Below are 20,243 nucleotides of genomic sequence, written 5' to 3' on the forward strand. Positions count from 1 at the left end.
TCGACGCAGACGACACGCTGACGAACGTGGATATTAAGGTATCACGTGTAAAAGTATCTGCACGAATACCCTTTATACCCTATATATGGGACACCCACGCAATCTGGACATTTCGCCAGAAGATGAAGGGAGTGACTTTCATCGAAACGTTGGGAACTTATGACGAAGCCACACGGACAGAAACTCGAGAAGATTTCATCAGTGCCAATAACATTCACTACCGTGGCACATTTGAAAGGTTAAGAGAGAAAAATCAGAGGCAAGTATCATTATTCTTAGCCAAATCTATCAAATCGTTAATATGTTTATGTGATATAAAAGGTTTAGATAAATACACAAAAGGTAAAAATTGTTTTGAACCTGCCGAGAAACTATAAAAAACACTTTAAATTACGTCTACTTCAAGAGATATTAAATTTTTCTCTACAGCAGTTAACGTTCAGTGTGATGCCGAATTCTACATTTAAGAATATGTGGCGTTGCAATGGGGGACAGTACTGCAGCGTACTAGCACGTAGTTCTGGATGTGAATGACTGTGCGTCAGAGGATCAATCCACACTAAGTATAGTAATCTACCCCGATAACGAGTAATTTAGCTTATTACCTTGACACTCTTAGTTTCTAGATACCTTTCCTTTTTTCATAGAAGTAACCAAGTAACGCCCCTTCATCCCTCTCCCACACCCCACACCAATCTCTCCAGCATCTGATTACCGAGTGAAGTAGCGCAGTGGTTAGCACACAAGACTCGCATTCGGGAGGACGACGATTCAATCCCTTGTCCGGCCATACTGATTTAGGTTTTCTGTGATTTCCCTAAATCACTCCAGGCAAATGCCTGGATGGTTTCTCTGAAGGGGAACGGCCGACTTCCTTCCCTAATCCGATGAGAACGATGACCTCGCTATCAGGTCTCCTCCCCCACAACAAATCAACCCAGCATCTGATTAATTTAAAATTAATTAATACTTGACTGCTTGTGCTAAACCTTTAATATAAGAATAAAAGTATGAAATGACAGCATTTTAAATCTTTAAAATAGGTCAATAATTATACGAAATATTGGTAATCAATTTTTAGGTTGCCCCTGGAGTGCGTAACTGTCACTTTTAGCTGTTTTGTGAGACTGGTTGGTAATGAATACTTTTACAGAACATACTAAAATACTACGTGTTATATGAGAATCTTCACATACAATGTATCTGGTATTTTACAGCTAAGATAAGTGTCTAAAATAGGCAATAAGTAAATAATAATAAACACGAAATATTGAAGTACACAAACCAAGACATTATTTATAAAAAAAAAAGTGTTTGCTTTTACCCTTCTCTGTTGACTCGAGAGTTCTTTCAGTGGCTTTGAAAATGATGGCCACCTTAAATTATGTTACTTCCTTCCTATACCATGCCAATTTCAGACCACTTGATTTTTTATGTATTAATCATTGTCTTTCTTGTACATTTCGAAGGTAGAATTCAGAGATAGCCCAAACCACCTGTGTCATTTCTCACAGAGCCAACATACACTATGTGATCAAAGGTATCTGGAGACCCTCCAAAACATAAGTTTTCATATTAGGTGCATTGGGCTGCCAATCAGTGCTAGGTACTCAATATCAGCGACCTCATTAGTCATTAGACATCGTGAGAGAGCAGAATGGGGCGCTCTGCAGAACTCCCGGACTTTGAACGTCGTTAGGTGATTGGGTGTCACTTGTGTCATATGCCTGTAAGCGAGATTTCCACACTCCTGAACATCCCTAGGTCCGCTGTTTCCAATGTGATAGTGAAGTGGAAATTTGAAGGGGCATGTGCTGTGGCTTTCTCAAGCAGACATCACGGCGCCTAGAGTATCAGCAACCAAACTCACAGCCTGCAGCCGCGGTTTGCCCGCTTCGCAGGCACACCGAAGCACTACACAACCGACAGGCAACATTGATGAACGGCCACAACAACAACAACAACAACAGCACAGCAAAGACACCAGTGGCCACCAGGGGCCACTACCGGCCCACATAAACGTAAGGAAGTGGTCGCTGCAGATCCCGGAACTATTTTCACACGTCAAACCACGTGATGGAAAATAGTTCCGAGGTACTCATCCGCTGAAGCGCTATAAAGGCCGGCACTCGGCCGCACATCGGCATTTCATCGACCGCCAGCGGACGTGGATGGCTGCCGCCCCGGCAGCCCGGCTTGGATCTTTCTGTTAAATGTCTGGATTAGGCTTGGTATATCGGAGAACTCTCTGACGGAGACTAATAGGGAATTATTTCTGTTGTTTTCTATATTATTCTTGTATGTAGTTGTGATTCGAAGACGAATCACTTTTTTGTGTTGGTGTTATACTTGGAGAATTTGTTTTGGTTAATCGATCAGTCCAATAAATTGTTTTCGGCTTCGATCGTTAGATTCTTCTGCTTACGCAGACATATCAGCATGTACAGCACAAAAGCGCACAGACCGACCTCGTCTGTTAACCGACAGAGACCGCCGACAGTTGAAGCGGTCGTAATGTGTAATAGGCAGACTACTAACCACATCATCACACAGGAGTTCCAAACTGCATCAGGACCTACTGCAGGTATTACGACAGTCAGGCGGGAGGTGAGAAAACTTGGTATTCATGGTTGAGCGGCTGCTCATAAGCCACACATCACGCCGATAAATGCCAAACGACGCCTCTCTTGATGTAAGGGGCGTAAACATTGGACGATTGAACAGCGGAAAAATTTTGTGTGCAGTGACGAATCACAGTACACAATATGCGATCCGATGGCAGGGTATGGGTATGACGAATGCCCAGTGAACGTCATCTGCTAGCGTCTTTAGTGCCAACAGTAAAATTCGGAGGCGGTGGTGTTATGGTGCGAACGTGGTTTTCATGAAGGGGGCTTGCACTCCTCGTTGTTTTGCGTGGTACTATTACAGCACAGGCCTACATTGATGTTTTAAGCTCCTTCTTGCTTCCCACTGTTCTAGAGCAATTCGGGGATGGTTACTGCATCTTTCAGCACGATCGAGCACCTGTTCATAATGCACGGACTGTGGCCGAGTAGTTACACAACAGAATCCTGGCCTGAATCCTAAAAAAACACTTTTGGGATGTTTGGGAACGCCGACTTTGTGCCAGGCCTCAACGACCGTCATCGATACCTACTCTCAGTGCAGCACTCCGTGAAGAATGGGCTGCCATTCCCCAGGAAACCATCCAGCACCAGATTGAACGTATGTCTGCGAGAGTGGAAGCTGTCATCAAGGCTAAGGGTGAGCCAACACCATGCTGAATTTCAGTAATATCGATGGAGGGCGCCACGAACTTGTAAGTCATTTTCAGCCAGGTGTCAGTATACTTTTAATCATATTGTATACTATCTGTCACCAGTCAGTTATTATTTCTGCGATCACAACTGCTGAGGAGGGCGTGGTAAGAAGCCTCAGCCGTAACTGACAAGGCAAACCGACTACGTCCTCTTGGGGAGGACGTTAGTAGTTTCGTACGTAATAATATTCTATGATGAATGACAGTCAACCACGTAGGTTGTAATTTAATACGGAAGAAACAAATGTACACCGATAGGTATTAAAAACTGCAGGATCTCGACGATGAAGTTGACTAGCAACAAAAGGCAAACTGGCTAAAGTGCACTGCATGATTTTACCTGGAGACGGTTGGCATATCAGGATAAAGGCCCACACATAGGTGGGCACAACATCTGATAAATATTGAATATAACTGACGAGCACTTAGGGGCTTTCTCATTCATAAACAGTATTCACAAGTTGTTTGTTTCTGAGATGACTGAGTTATGCCTCGTGTAAGAAGTAGAAATGTCTCATCAGCTGCTGAATGTCGATAGCATCACGATATGGTTCATCGAGATTGCGTCTTATCGTTCCAGGTAATTGCTGTTTGAGCTATTCCGAATCCCTCGACCGCCATGAGGCTATGGAACTGAAAGGATCGGCAGGTTCATATCCAACGTTATGAGGGACCACAAGGAGGGGAAACAGTAGATGAATGGTGTCCTTGGAAAATGTCGCTGTTAAGGCAGTTTTGAGGCTATAGCTACGAAACTTGGTATCCGGTTTCTCGCTAAGAAATAAAGAAATAAGTTTTTCAGTATTTTTGGGAATTTAATCTTATTTTGGGGAAATGGAAGGCGAATTTTTTTGCAAATATGTAATTATTAAAGAATTATTAAAGTATTTTTAAAGCTATGTCTATGTGGTGTGCATACTGTAAGACCTTCGGTACGCACACCATCAGATTATTTGACTTGTCGCTCTAACGAAGAAGGAGAGTGTCAGCAGTATGTCTCGTGGTCTTATCGTGGCGTGTTTATCTTCTGCCGTTAGGTCAGACGATAGAAATGCCACTTGCATGCTTAGAGCAGCAGATTGACGGTGACCAACTTTAAACAGAACTTGATTAATTTTCACACACATTTATTAAAGTAATAAAAATCATAGATATTACATAACTTGATTCTGGATGCTGTTTTCAATTGACAATCTGAAGTTCCTTTGGTCTTGGTACGTTAATCTTATTGTCACATATCTCTAATACTTGACAAAGTTTCTATACATTTATCTTCATGGGTATGTACAGGAATATGATAATCTTATTAGGTGCAGACTGAAACTTGACTATAGACTGGTACAGACAAATGCAGACTAATGCAGACTGGTACAGACTGACTGATCGGAGGCCTCTACACTTGTTATAATACCTTGAGCGTTCAGGTATCACTGCGTGAGTATGATCCGCGAGGAGAAAAGGTCCTACGTTAGCAGCAATCTCATTGGCTGCGTTACATATTAGTAAGCGGATCGGCGGAAGCAGAATTTGGTCCGTCTCTAAGACAGCGCCATCTCGTAGTGCGGAGACGGACGAGCGCTGCGCCTGTGCTGTTGTGCTTAGCGGGGCGCGCTCTCTTGGGAAACTTGTGTACGCGCTGACTACGCGGAACTATGTACACAACAGTCTACGAACATTAATGTTTGAGTTCTCGGTTACAAATAAGAGAATACGTATTTCATTGTTTTGGAAACTGAATACCTAAGAGGGTGAAGTTACTGTTTTTGGAAATTCGACCCCTAAGGGAGTGAAATAATGATGAAAATTTTTAAGAAAATATTTCTTACATAAGAAAATTTTAACGCTAAATGTATGGCAATTAGTATTTTGCTTCTTGATTAGAAATAAATATTTGTTATGGGATGAAAGTTGTATGGAAATATCTCCACAAAAACGCAAAAGGCATGATTAAGGAAAAATTTGGACTCCAGCTACAAGAATCGCTTTTTGGGCAGAAGTACATTTGGGAAAGAGCTTTTTTAGATGGCGTTCATTAGCGTGAAAAGCTTAGAATGTATTGCAATTTGGGAACAACATAAAAACTCGATTAAATAAAAACGAAAACAAAAAAACCTCTGCCAGCCATACTGTCGCAGAAAGGAAGCAGCGGGCGCTGAGTTAGTGCTGTATAATACTAGCCACCTGGCCCCGATTACGCACGAGTAGCACTAACAAGGGAAAGCCGACGTTGGTCGGTCTCTGATACAGTAGAAACTTGACAGCGTGATAGAAAGATAAAAATAAAACATGCTATAGCTTCCAAGAAAGTGACGGTCAAAGTTTCAATGCACTCCGTCAGGATAGTCGCGTGACACAACTACAACGGCGTTGGTAGCGCATTGAGTAGGGGCAATGAGTCGAGATTTTGCGTCCTGTGTTCAGATCCAGTCTTCTGATTTATTTTTCTTTTGTTTTGTGGGAGTAAGTGACGTCAATATGGTTTTCGTCAAATATAGTGGAAGAAATGGCAAAGAAAATAAAGATTTCAAATCTTACTAAAAGTACATTTTATCATCACAGTTGATACGGATTAAAACATTCCATGAAAGTGGTATCAACAGTTTTCAGTTGTCTCCAAGAACTAAGTGACAAATTGGTCCCTAAACTCCATCAAGAAGTAAAACAGTTAATGGAATCACATCAGAAATTAATGGAACCTCGGAATGTGTAAGCAAAAGCAACGAAATCAGGAAAGCTCACAAAAGAAACTTATCAACAGTTCCTACAAAAAGTTTTTCGACTTTATGTAAAAATGTAGCAGCTTCACTAGGTTATTGACTCTTGGGGTGGTTAAAACGATCCCTCCTTATTCGGTGGACTGTTTGTCGATGTGCTCGGAATACCGACATGTTCATTCAAAGTAATTCCGTCAAAGTGTATACAGTTACGTAAACCCTGCGAGGTATACTTTTATTAACGGTTGAAGGACTACATTCTCCGATTATGAAAGTTCTCTGCTCTCATCGCACAGTAAAGGGAAATCACAAGTGGATGCGAAGCATTTAAAATACACACTTTGATCCATAATCAACAGCAGACACCAGCTTTAGAGAAAGTGCTACGTTATGCCTGGTTTACCACGAATTTATGGCCAGATCCCGAGGTCGTTTTCCTAATGAGATTCACAAAAAATAATATGACTATGGTACATGCGCCTTGGCACGTTGCTTGTTGTGCTTCGATTTTGGTTTGCCTGGAATGTTCCTACGAATTTATTGGTTCTCCTGAATCGTAAATGTGAAGTACAAAGAAAAAATCGAAATACTAGAATTTTTGTGTCTTTAATTTTAAATTATTGTTAGTCATGTATGATTATATTAGTGTTGTGGTGATGCAGTCTATTGTAATAAGATTTAAAATGCCTCTTTGTTTTGTCAGTAATTAGACTTTATTTTACGATCTCACGAAAAATATTGATGTGACATGTTTTCGTGACAACAAAATAAAAACAAAACACATAACTCCATTGAACGCGGGGCGTGGAAGTTTGAAACTCTCCACGTAGATAGTGCGCTACCTACTCACTTGGATATACGATGCGAGAGTGAACCGATGAAGTCACGTCGAAAGCTGGAGTGTCATTTTCTCGAAAACTATTGACTGTAAGTCGAAGTACGTGTGCCTTTATTTTCGCTCCTCTTTCAACCCACCAGGTTGCCACTGTGTCAGAGAGCCACCTACGGCAGGTTCCCCTTGTACCTACAGCTGGACGATTTGTCTGGCGTAGCGGTAATACATTTTAGACACAAGCCTTCCTCTTAAATAAATCAGTCTGTCTATCAGTGAGAACCGTATCAAAATCCCTACAGTGGTTCTCGAAATTATCCCTCAGGTACAGATTGAAAAACGCGGCAGGGAACACTACATGTGTGAGAGCAAATCAGCAAATCCTAGCCCCTACTTTTTGTAGCCAAATTACGGTTGTAAATGCGAAGTCAACATATCCATTCCCAGCGTTAGACCCATCTTGGTTCGTTCCAACCTTAACTTTCGGTAGCTCCGCCGCACGGCACTGCTATCAGTTCTTAAAGGTGGCGGTTGTGGTTCACACGTCCGTGGCGTTAGAGTAACGAAGCTTGACTCGTTTTCCATGGAGTAAGGGACGAACACCCATCGAGATCTACAGGGAAATTGCAGCCAACATGGGGGAAAACTGACTCGCTTTGAGAACTGTGAAGTCGTGGTGGTGTTGTGAGTTCGACAAAGGCCATTGCATCACAATGAGCGATCGTGGAGGCCGCGTTCGTCGCTGACTGATGACCATAATTCCGCGCGGATGCAATGTTAAAAGCAGATCGGTGCGTGCACATCACACCCATTTCCCAGGAGATTAGAATATTGTATGGGAGTGCTTACGACATCGTTCAAAGGCCCTTATGGTCCCTTAAGGTTTAATGTCAGTGGGAGCCTAAGCAGTTGGACGACATGATGGAAGGCAGGCGAATGACGTCTTCACTGAATCACCTGCAATGGTGCTCCAAGGAGGGTCAAAGTTCCCTGGACCCCCATATTACTGGCGATAAAACGTTTATACTGCATTTCACACCGGAATTCAAGCAGCAGAGCATGTTGTGGAGACATCCAGGTTCGCCTGTGACAAAAAAATTCCGTTCAGCGCCATCTGTTGGGAAAGTGATGTTAACGGCCTTTTGAGATAGCCGTGGACTGCTCCTGCTGGATTTCACGCCACAAGGTGCAACCGGCAATATCGACAGTTATTGTTCCACACTGGCACATCCGAGAGCTGCCGTCAGGCCAGGTCCGAGGGATTCTCGATGTGGACAACGTGATCCTACTCCACGACAATGCGAGACTACATGTGGCATTCAGAACTGCCAAAAAGCTTCATCCATTCCGGACCACCCACCATACAGTCCAGATACCGCCCCTATTGATTTTCACCTTTTAGCACCACTGAAGAAGTTCCTGGCAGGACAGCGATTCACAAGTAACAATGAACCAAGACAGCAGTCCGAAGGTGGTTCCATAATCGAATTCTGTTTCAGGGGCACATCAAATTTAGTGCTGCAATGGGAAAAATGTGTGAATCGGTGTGGGGACTACGTGAAAAACAGTGTAAGGTATGTTGATTTGGATGTATATTTGTCATTACCTGTATGTACCTTACTTTGGCTAATAGAAAACAGGGGCCAAGACTTCCCGATTTGCCTTCGCATACGAGTGACCCAGCCGACTACGCTCCTCTAGCATTAAGTATGTACAGTCATACAGCTTGTGTGGCGTAGTGTATTTTCCTAGCGGGCTACTGCGTGGAGTTATGAACAAATTTCAGAGATTAACGTTAATTAACTGAATAATGTCACTTCCATGTAACTTACACGATGTAAGTGCACACGACAGGAAAGTTGACAGGAGGCTCAAAAGAGGAAGGCCGCTGGACCTCATCGGATACCAGTTCGATTTTACACAGAGTGCGCGAAGGAACTTCACCCCCCCCCCCCCTTCATGCAGCGGTGTACCGTAGGTCTCTAGAAGAGCGTAGCGTTCGAAAGGATTGGAAAAGGGCACAGGTCATTCCCGTCTTCAAGAAGGGACGTCGAACAGATGTGCAGAACTATAGACCTATATCTCTAACGTCGATCAGTTGTAGAATTTTGGAACACGTATTATGTTCGAGTATAATGACTTTTCTGGAGACTTGAAATCTACTCTGTAGGAATCAGCATGGGTTTCGAAAAAGACGGTCGTGTGAAACCCAGCTCGCGCTATTCGTTCACTAGACTCGGAGGGGTTCACAGGTAGAGGCCGCGTTTCTTGACTTCCGCAAGGCGTTCGATACAGTTCCCCACAGTCGTATAATGAACAAAGTAAGATCATATGGACTATCAGACCAATTGTGTGATTGGATTGAAGAGTTCCTAGATAACAGAACGCAGCATGTCATTCTCAATGGAGAGAAGTCTTCCGAAGTAAGAGTGATATCAGGTGTGCCGCAGGGGAGTGTCGTAGGACCGTTGCTATTCACAATATACATAAATGACATTGTGGATAATATTGCAAGTTCACTGAGGCTTTTTGCGGATGATTTTGTAGTATATCGAGAGGTTGTAACAATGGAAAATTGTACTGAAACGCAGGAGGATCTGCAGCGAATTGACGGATGGTGCAGGGAATGGCAATTGAATCTCTATGTAGACAAGTGTAATGTGCTGCGAATCCATAGAAAGATAGATCCCTTATCATTTAGCTACAAAATAGTAGGTCAGCAAATGGAAGCAGTTAATTCCATAAATTATCTGGGAGTACGCATTAGGAGGGATTTAAAATGGAATGATCATATAAAGCTGATCGATGGTAAAGCAGATGCCAGACTGAGATTCATTGGAAGAATCCTAAGGAAATGCAATCCGAAAACAAAGGAAGTAGGTTACAGTACGCTTGTTCGCCCACTGCTTGAATACTGCTCAGCCGATAGAGTTGATGGAAAAAATAGAGAAGATCCAACGGAGAGCAGTGCGCTTCGTTACAGGATCATTTAGTAATCGCGAAAGCGTTATGGAGATGATAGATAAACTCCAGTGGAAGACTGCAGGAGAGACGCTCAGTAGCTCTGTACGGGCTTTTGGTAAAGTTTCGAGAACATACCTTCACCGAAGAGTCAGCAGTATATTGCTCCCTCCTGCATATATCTCGCGAAGAGACCATGAGGATAAAATCAGAGAGATTAGAGCCCACACAGAAGCATACCGACAATCCTTCTTTCCACGAACAATACGAGACTGGAATAGAAGGGAGAACCGGTAGAGGTACTCAAGGTACCCTCCGCCACACACCGTCGGGTGGCTTGCGGAGTATGGATGTAGATGTAGATGCAGAATGTTACGTGTTCCATATTGAACTAGCGGTTGGAGTGATATCTCATGGCAATAATGGTAGCACAACGTGATGTAAGAAATATGTTTACAACGAATGCAGAAACTGTATGTGAATCATGGGTGTATGTGTGTGTGAATGATTCAATTTGTATCAGAGGCTGGCAGAGATGACGCAAATAAAATAATAATAATAATAATAAACCACGCAAAAAGTGACAATACAAGTTTAGCTCTTTTATAGAATGAATTTTCACCCTGAGTCGGAGTGTGCACTGATACGAAATTTCCTGGCAGGTTAAAACAGTGTGCTGGAGCGAGACTGGAAGCTGAGGCCCTTACCTTCCACGGGCAAGTGCTCTACCAGCAGAGACTTGGGTAGCTCAGTTGGTAGAGCGCTTGTGCGTGAAGGGCGAAGTTCCCAGGTTCGAGCCTCGTTCAGGCACACAGTTTTAACCTGCCATGAAGTTAGATATTGGCGCACACTTCGCTGCAAAGTGAAAATTCATTCTGTAAACATCCTCGACTCTTTGGCATACCAATGTCTCCGCAGTATACTTTCTTCCAAGAGTGCTAGCCCTGAAAGTTACGCAGGAGAACATCTGTGAAGTTCGGAAGGAAGGAGATGAGGAGCTGGCGAAATGAAGTTGTCTATTTTGTGTTAACAGTATTTCCCTTGTGAAGCTTAGCACGCACTGTGATGCATTGTCGAGGCTCATTGCTGCAGCTCTTTGCCGTGGACTCTCTATACCGCTTAGATAACTGCGTCCATATCTGGGTTTGATTCAAGAAAGGCAGAAAGCTGACAGTAACGATGGCGATTACTGCTGAAACGACTCGTTTTCGGTCATATCGTTTTTTTTTTCAATGTCAGTTTAACTGGACTGTGAAAACCGCTCAAAATAACTGGTTTAAGAAATAACCGATTTTCGGATTTTTGTTCCTATTATGTTCTGTAAATAAGGATGGAAAAACTTTTTTCTCCCTCAGTTTCAAAACAAAGAATCAAAGTATTGAACTAATAGGCCAACAGAAAAAGACTTAGTCCATGTACGGTTCGCCGCTTTTCTCTAACAGTGAAACGTGGTTGCCTACTAAAAAAAATCCCCAGTGTTCTCCTATTGATTGGAAATCTTTTGCATGTAAGTGTAGCTGGATCAGTGTAAAACTTTGTTCATAATAAATTATAAGAAAATATTAATTTACGTGCTTCTTATGTTCCGATTATTACATCCTTGTCTTAAAGACATTTTTGCTCCGTATGTCCGTAAGTCCCGATATTTGCAAACTGGTTATGACAACACCTTCGATGATTAGTAAAACACCACATATTAGTTATCCGGAACAATGCCAGAGCCATGTTCTATTAACATATTGTTTCACTGCAAATTACTTTAAGACTGCAATTTGAACACTAATGTTTTGTATTATGGTCACGTCGAAACCATAGTCAAGTCCAAATCCGAAGGCAGGGTCATCAGCGAAATAGACCACTTAGAACTGAATCAATTTTTGTGGTGTCACCGCCAGACACCACACTTGCTAGGTGGTAGCTTTATATCGGCCGCGATCCATTAGTACATGTCGGATCCGCGTGTTGCCACTGTCAGTAATCGCAGACCGAGCGCCACCACACGGCAGGTCTAGAGAGACGTACTAGGACTCAGCCCAGTTGTACGACGACTTTGCTAGCGACTACACTGACGAAGCCTTTCTCTCATTTGCCGAGAGATAGTTAGAATAGCCTTCAGCTAAGTCCATGGCTACGACCTAGCAAGGCACCATTAACCATATCTGGAGAGAGTCTCACTTGTATCATCAAGACTACTGAATAAAAATGATGGATTACAAGTTAAGTATCACATCAGCTACGTACTTTTCTTTATAGCGTTCATTATGTATCCTGTTCCAGACTTCACGCCAGTCAGCGTGAGTTGACGTGTGCCCTTTCGGTAACCTCACCTTGTGTCTAGACTGTCTTGTCTAGACGCAACATAAGTTGGCGACGAGTCTACAAAGGATCGTGTTCTTTATACTTACTCTGATTTGCTTGTGTCATGGCTTCACCACATTCTCCAGGTGTACTGTCCGAATTTTATCGCTTGCAGAATCAGCAGACGCAGGCGTTATTGGATGCTCTTGGACAGCTCGTTCAGGGTCAACGAGCAATGCAAAACGATGCGGCAGCCGCCGCTTCCTCGCTACCGCACCACAACACGCAGTTGCACCCCAGTTTCGTCCGTTTCATGCGGCCGAGGAAAGCTGGACGGAGTGGTCACGCCAATTTGGATTCCATCTCGCCGCCTACAGAATTCAAGGTAACGAGCAGCAGCCTTTTTTGTTAGCATTCGTCGGGGTGCAGACGTACCGTGTGGTAGTGAAATTGTTTCCCCGACGCGACGTAGCAACTCTGTCATGCGAAGAAATTTTGTCTGGTTTAGATGCCTATTTCAAAGAAACAGTCAATGTAGTTGCAAAAAGGTATACGTTCTTTCGTACAAAACGTATGGCCGGTCAGACTAATAGGGAGTGGGTTGCAACATTGCAAGGCCTAACAAGGGATTGTGCTTTTGAATGTGAATGTGGACTCCCTTATTCAGATACTATGGTGCGTGATGCAATTGCACAGAACGTTTCTGATGTTCGCATACGGGAACAGATTTTGAAACTAGTCAATCCCTCCCTTCAACAATTGATAGACATGTTGGATAGGCAAGACACACTTGACTTTGCTCAGGAATCATTTGCAAATTCGCCAGCTGTGTGTCGCATTAACCGGCCCGCCGGGCGCGCTGCACGGAACTGTAAACAGCCTTCGCGCACGTCCGCACAGCCTTGTGTGCCGCACCAGAAAGCAACTGCAGTGCTGAAATCATGCCCGCGGTGTGCAACTAGACATTCGCGTGAGAATTGCCCGTCACGCCAAGCTATTTGCTTTTTCTGTAATAAAAAATGACATGTTCAAAGTGTTTGCCAGAAAAAGCTTAGATTGGACACTCACAATCATTCCAGGCCCTTTGCTTCGCGCCGGAATCGAATCAAGGACACTCAGGATCGGGAACCTTCGCCCATGGACATTCATGTAGTTCATGCCACTCCGCCCTGTGCTACTCTCTCTAACTGTGACTGTGTTCGTCCCACAAAAAGTGTGCGTCGACGTCGACGGAAATCCCGTCACGTCGCAAGTGATTCTGTACCAGTGTCTGTTCAAGTTGCACAAAACAGTCGCTCTTGTCGTCAGCAGGACAATAAACTGTTTGTAGATTTGGACTTTGAAGGTCAAGTGATACCGTTCCAGCTCGATACCGGAGCTGCAGTTTCGTTGCTCAATCACGCCATGTACAAACAACTGGGCGCACCTCCATTGCATGCCGCCAATGTTCAGCTCACTAGTTATTCAGTACAGAATATCCCTGTGTTAGAACAGTGCAGCCTTCTTGCAACATACAAGGGACAAACAAAACTTGTGTCATTTTACGTTCTTCGTTCTTCTGCAGTGATCTTGTTTGGTTTAAATTTATTTCAGTTGTTTAACTTGTCAATAGTCAATCAGGTCCTATCAGTGAACCAGACTGTGCCTTCAGCCAGTGTTTCTCGTCTATGTGAAGAATTTGCAGACATTTTTGCTCCGGGCCTTGGTTGCGCTAAGAACTATGTAGCACATTTGGAACTGAAAGTGAACGCGCAGCCGAAATTTTTCAGAGCGCGCAATGTTCCCCACGCATTGCGTGATGAGGTCGCAAGAACTTTAAATGATTTGGAATCACAAGGTGTAATTGAACGTGAGCAGGCTTCTCTCTGGGCCTCACCCTTAGTAATTTTGCAAAAACCTTCCGGAAAACTGAGACTTTGCGTGGACTTCAAGGCTACAGTGAATCCACAACTTGTGACTGCAACTTTTCCTTTACCCCGCCCGGAAGATCTTTTTGGACAAACTGTGCCCGGGAAAATATTTTTCAAAGTTGGACCTAGCAGATGCGTACTTGCAAATACCGGTGGACGAAGAATCCCAGCGCGTATTGGTGGTTAACACGCATCTTGGATTGTACAGATTCAAAAGACTGCCATTTGGGTGTGCATCCGCCCCTGCATTGCTTCAGCGATATTTACAAACTACTTGTGCGTCGGTCCCTACTGCAGCAAACTATCTGGACGATATTGTGATCTCTGGAAAGACAGCAGCAGAACATTAATCCAACCTCCGGACGTTATTTCAGGTATTGCGACAAAATTGTCTTCGCTTGAGGAAGGACAAATGTGTGTTTTTTGCTCGTGACTTACCATATCTGGGACATGTAATCAATGCCCAAGGCATACATCCGAGTCCAGAGCACCTCCGTGCTATACAAGACTGGCCTTCGCCGCAGAATTTGAAGCAGCTACAGAGTGTGTTGGAAACAATGAACTATTATCATCCATATATTCCGCATGCCTCTTCCATTTCAACTCCGCTTCATCGCTTACGCCGTAAAGGTGTTCCGTTCGTCTGGTCGACGGAATGCGAACACGCCTTTTGCCAATTGAAATCGGCGTTGCTTTCAAATACTTGCCTTACGCCATTCGATCCCCAGAAACCGTTTTTGTTGATGGTAGATGCATCGGATTTCGGGATCGGTGCTGTGCTTGCGCACAAAGATGGTTCGCATGATCGCCCTATTGCCTTTGCGTCCAAATTGCTCTCGTCGTCGCAAAGAAATTATTCACAGATCGAGAAAGAAGCTTTGGCTACGTATTTGGTGTTACCAAGTTTCATGATTTCTTGTATGGTCGTCACTTTACCATCATCACAGACCACAAACCTTTGACATCGCTTTTTCATCCGAACAAGCCTGTACCTCCGCGTACAGCGCAGAAATTCATTCGCTGGTCTATTTTCCTCTCGCGGTACCGCTACGATATCTTGTATCGGTCCACTGCTAAGCACGGAAACGCCGATGCGTTGTCCCGTTTCCCTGTTGCTGAGGATAAAGCATTCGATTCTTCAGAACTTGCTTGCATGTTCATTGATACAGAAACTGATGACGTGGTCGAATCGTTTCCGAATGATTTTCGTCGTGTAGCTACAGCCACAGCTGCTGACCCTGTCCTTGATACCATTTTGCGTTTTGTTGCTACGCAATGGCCCTTGTCAAAGTCACGGATTGAGGATCCGTTGGTTCGCCGATTTTTTGCTCACAAGGAGAGACTTTTTGTACGGCGTGGTGTTTTGTTGTTGCGCTCTGATAATGATCAGTCTAGGGTCGTGGTCCCACATTCGTTTCAGTCCTCTGTCTTAAAGCTTCTCCACCAAGGACATTGGGGTATAGTGCATACGAAACAACTTGCTCGTCAGCACTGTACTTGGTTCGGAATCGATGCTGCGATTACGAATATGTGCTCTTCTTGCATGGCGTGTGCCGAACAACAATCCGCACCGCCGCGGTAATTCTTTGCATGGCCGAAAGCCACTTCCCCTTGGCAACGCTTACACATAGATTTTGCTGGTCCGTTCTGGAATGCTCGATGGTTGGTTGTTGTCAATTCATTCAGTAATTTTCCTTTTGTTGTCCGGATGTCTTCCACGACGTCATCTGCCACCATCCAAGCGTTCTCTGCTATCTATTGCATTGAAGGTCTAACACAGAGTATTGTTTCCGACAATGGCCCACAATTCATGTCCGCAGAATTTGTCATTCTGCAAGGCCAATGGTATTCAACATCTGACGTCCGCGCCGTTTTCGGCTCAGTCAAACGGTGCCGCTGAACGATTGGTCCGGACTTTCAAGTCACAGATGTTGAAGTTGAAAGTCGCATTCTCGGGAGGACGCGTTGTTGCTCTTTTTGTCTTCGTATCGCTCTCAGCCCAGCGATGGTCACTCGCCGGCTGAGTTGCTTCATGATCGTCCTCATCGCACCTTGATGTCTTTGCTGCATCCGCCGCATCAGGTTCCTGTGCAGCGGCAGACTCCTGCTTTTGCTCCGGCCGCCGTTGTATTCTATCGCAACTATCGCGGTTCACGGCGTTGATTCGCAGGGCGCATTCTTCGCTGCCTAGGCCGCGCGATGTATTTGGTTTTGGGGGCCTCTGGTGAGGTGCGTCGGCATCTCAATCAGGTGCGCCTCTGTCGTCGCACGGGTTCTGCCACTCCCCGTCTGCTTTCAGCGACGGTGCCGTCCGGTCAGCGCCCTGGGGACCCATCTACTGGCTCGCCTCATCCCCAGGTGTTACCGACGATGCCTTCCATTTTGCCCCATGGCGTCGCGCCGCCGCCGCAGCCGCCGCCGGCGCCGCCCGCAGTGGACGCTTCGCTGCAGCCGCCAAGCGCCTCCCTGGGTCACGCGCCGCCGATCGCTTCCCGTGACCAGCTGTCCTCAGCCATGGAACTCTTGCCTGCTCCGGACCACATGGCGTCATCGCGCGTCGGATACCCCGACGCAATGGAAGTCGACTCTTCGGCCCCTCCTGTCTCTTTACGGGCGCATACACCGCATGTTGACGTGCACCCTGGAGTAGGTTTCCCGGCGTTTCCTAGCTCCCCTCGGACCGAATGGCCTGGTGGGGGTGGCACAGCCTCGCCTGTTGTTAGGCTCCCCACCTCATCGCATACGTCAACATGGGACCTCCCCACGGCGGGCGGAAGCCTTATAACACGACCGTTCGCCGATTTGCGATGGAGGAATGTGGTGTCCCCGCCAGACACCACACTTGCTAGGTGGTAGCTTTATATCGGCCGCGGTCCATTAGTACATGTCCGATCCGCGTGTCGCCACTGTCAGTAATCGCAGACCGAGCGCCACCACACGGCAGGTCTAGAGAGACGTACTAGGACTCAGCCCAGTTGTACGACGACTTTGCTAGCGACTACACTGACGAAGCCTTTCTCTCATTTGCCGAGAGACAGTTAGAATGGCCTTCAGCTAAGTCCATGGCTACTACCTAGCAAGGCGCCATTAACCATATCTGGAGAGAGGCTCACTTGTATCATCAAGACTACTGAATACAAATGATGGATTAAAAGTTAAGTAGCACATCAGCTACGTACTTTTCCTTATAGCATTTATTACGTATCCTGTTCCAGACTTCACGCCAGTCGGCGTGAGTTGACGCGTGCCCTTTCGGTAACCTCACCTTGTGTCTAGACTGTCTTGTCTAGACACAACAATTTTTATTACAGACGTCAACGTGGAGCTACGACAGAAGTGAACTCCTGGACGGAGAATGTAGCTATTTATACAGACATTAAATATTGAAGAACTCTGGTGTTGAGGTAGACAGCGACTACTTCAGAATGCTGGTATTTACATATACATCGAATATTCCGCAATACACAAACATCACGAACATTAGACATTTCAAGAACCTTCCTCAACTTATAAATACTTAATAGCAAATCAATGCTACTGGCTGTGTTTGAACTTGCGATCTACAGCACGCAATGCTATTAGCTGCGCTGCAGTATGGTGCCACTTGCGTGTTAAATGATTTGAAAAAGAGATTCAAGAGGGCAGGTCCTGACAACGTAGCAATAAATAAGATTAAAAAGATGCTTCGAGGCACTCACTGACAAGTGGGGAAACGACCAGAATCAGTTAGTAGGCATCTAAAGGATAGCCACAGTCAATATAGTCATGGTCTAAATACATACATCTCGAGGCAATAAATGCAGTGATAATGTCCGTGCGTATCACTGGTGCAACTAGTGCAACCGTTATGTTACTGATTCCAAAGGCTGCAGTTAAACTTCTCATCCTGACTAATGGGATAAATACGTCACAACAGAAATAGCTTCCAAAAGTGAGTTAACAACCGTGCCACTACATATAAACATCATAACAATGTGGGCCCAAGAAGACCACGACATAAATAAGCTTGCCATTTTGAGCCTAGAATATGATCTGTTCCGCAATGTTTGTAATTTCATTGTATTACAATTATAAAAAATGAAATTTCATGACTTATTTGCAGGTCCCAGAACCTTCCCGTGGTGTCAACGGAATAAGGTTAATCTAATGTGAACGACAAATTATTGTTTATTCGGCACAGTGATTCTGGCCAGCCCTGACTTATAGTTGTAGGTGTTCGGAACCAGAATCGATGCGATATTTGGTATCAGCACAAATATCGGAAATTCTGTCGATACCTCGATAATATCGGAAACGTTAACTAGTACCGGAGCCGCCGCAACGTGTTGATTGCTTATTTATTTGTAGGCTTTTCTTATTAAGAACAAAACGGTGCATGTATGGAAATTGACTATGTTTTCATGATCCAACACTAACTTCAAAGGGAAAACAATTGTAAGAAGTAAATGACAACTTTTCTAAGCGCAATGAAAACACGGAACTTGACAAACATTTTAAGCTATCAACGTATATTATTAGTATAGCGCACCATTACAACTCCCTCTTTAAGACAAAAGCTCTCCATTTCAACACAAGGCAAAGTGCAGTGTAGGAATTATATTACTTTTGTATGAAACAAATGGCGGACTGGTTTTCAGGCGTTTCCACCAAAATACTGTGCTCTGCTGATCCATCTGGTTCTGGATGTTTCAGTTACTTCTGTGCAACTATAGGTCCTGAGTTCAATAGTAAAAATCATATTACAGTCATTTAAAAATATTCTCACCTCAGACTCATTTACACTGAGGTGACAAAAATGGCGTAACATTGTACACATACACAGATGGCCGTAATACCAAGCACACAGGGTATAAAAGGGCAATCCTTTGACGGAGCTGTCAGTTTTAGTCACGTGATTCATGTGAAAAGGCTTCCGCCGTGATTATGGCCGCACGACAGGAATTAACAGACTTTTAACGCGGAATTGTAGTTGGAGCTAGAAACATGTGTCATTCCATTTCGGAAATCGGTAGGGAATTTAATATTCCGTGACCCTCAGTGGCAAGAGTGTGCCGGGAATACCAAATCTCAGACTATTGAATATGTTTTCTGAAAACTGTCTTGAGCACCTACTGCGGCAGACCACACGCGATGGAGATCTCTCAGACCCGGTAGGTACAAACAGATCGGACCTTGTCGATGGCGTTAGTATAGAGACGGGGATCATGATGACATCATAACTGTGTTTACGGAAGTTATTTAATAAGTCAAGAAGGCTAGGAGATTATTTCTGCTACAAAGAGCAGATAAACAGTCGTTAGCATCTCACTTAGTCAGTGATCTGACATCACGTAGTTCCAGTAAGATTGATGTAAAGGTTTTATGGACAAAGTGTCAGCGGACTGTAAATCGAGATCTGGAGAACTAGGAACGTAGTAGGTGGATTAAGGACGGAAAAGACCAACCATTTTTTAACAACGAACTTCTGAAAATGATGTAGAGGCACAGGCTGTTGCACTCTGGATTCAAACGGGAATGCGCAATGACGACAGTAAAGGTTAGTACAGATTGTGAGAAGCTGTCGAAGTCGATTGATTGTAAGATGACTAAGAAAAAAATTCTTGCTGGTGTGATGGGAGGCAGCTGGCACCAAATGAGGAAAAATGTGAGTTAATGTGGATGAAGAGGAAAAATTAACCTGTAGTGTTCGGATACAGCGTTACTAGTGTACTGCTTGACACAATCACATTGTTTAAATATATAGGAGTAATGTTGCAAAGCGACATGAAATTGAACGATTATGTGAGGAGTGTGATAGGGAAGGTGAATGGTGAACTTTGGTTAATTGGGAGAATTTTGGGAAAGTGTGATTCATTTGTAAAGGAAACCGCATATAGGACACTAGTGCTTCGTATTTTTGAATACTGCTAGCGTGTTTTGGATTCGTACCATGTCAGATAAAAGGAACACATAGAAGCAATTAGGAGGCACGCTGCTAGATTTGTTATCGATAGGTACGAAAAACGCGCAAGTGTTACGGAAATGCTTCGGTAACTCAAATGGGAATTAATCATAACATGTAAGCTTTCACGGCCGGCGTCTTCATTAATTACAACTTACGGGCTGAATTTCCGTGGTCCATATATAAAACTTCTCCTCTTTCCTAACGTTTCGTTGCCTACTGCGGGCAACATCTTCCGAGGTGAGTCGGCGACTGGCTGCTAGGC

This window comes from Schistocerca cancellata, chromosome 10, assembly GCF_023864275.1.
Source record: "Schistocerca cancellata isolate TAMUIC-IGC-003103 chromosome 10, iqSchCanc2.1, whole genome shotgun sequence".
Classification (NCBI taxonomy): Eukaryota; Metazoa; Arthropoda; class Insecta; order Orthoptera; family Acrididae; genus Schistocerca; species Schistocerca cancellata.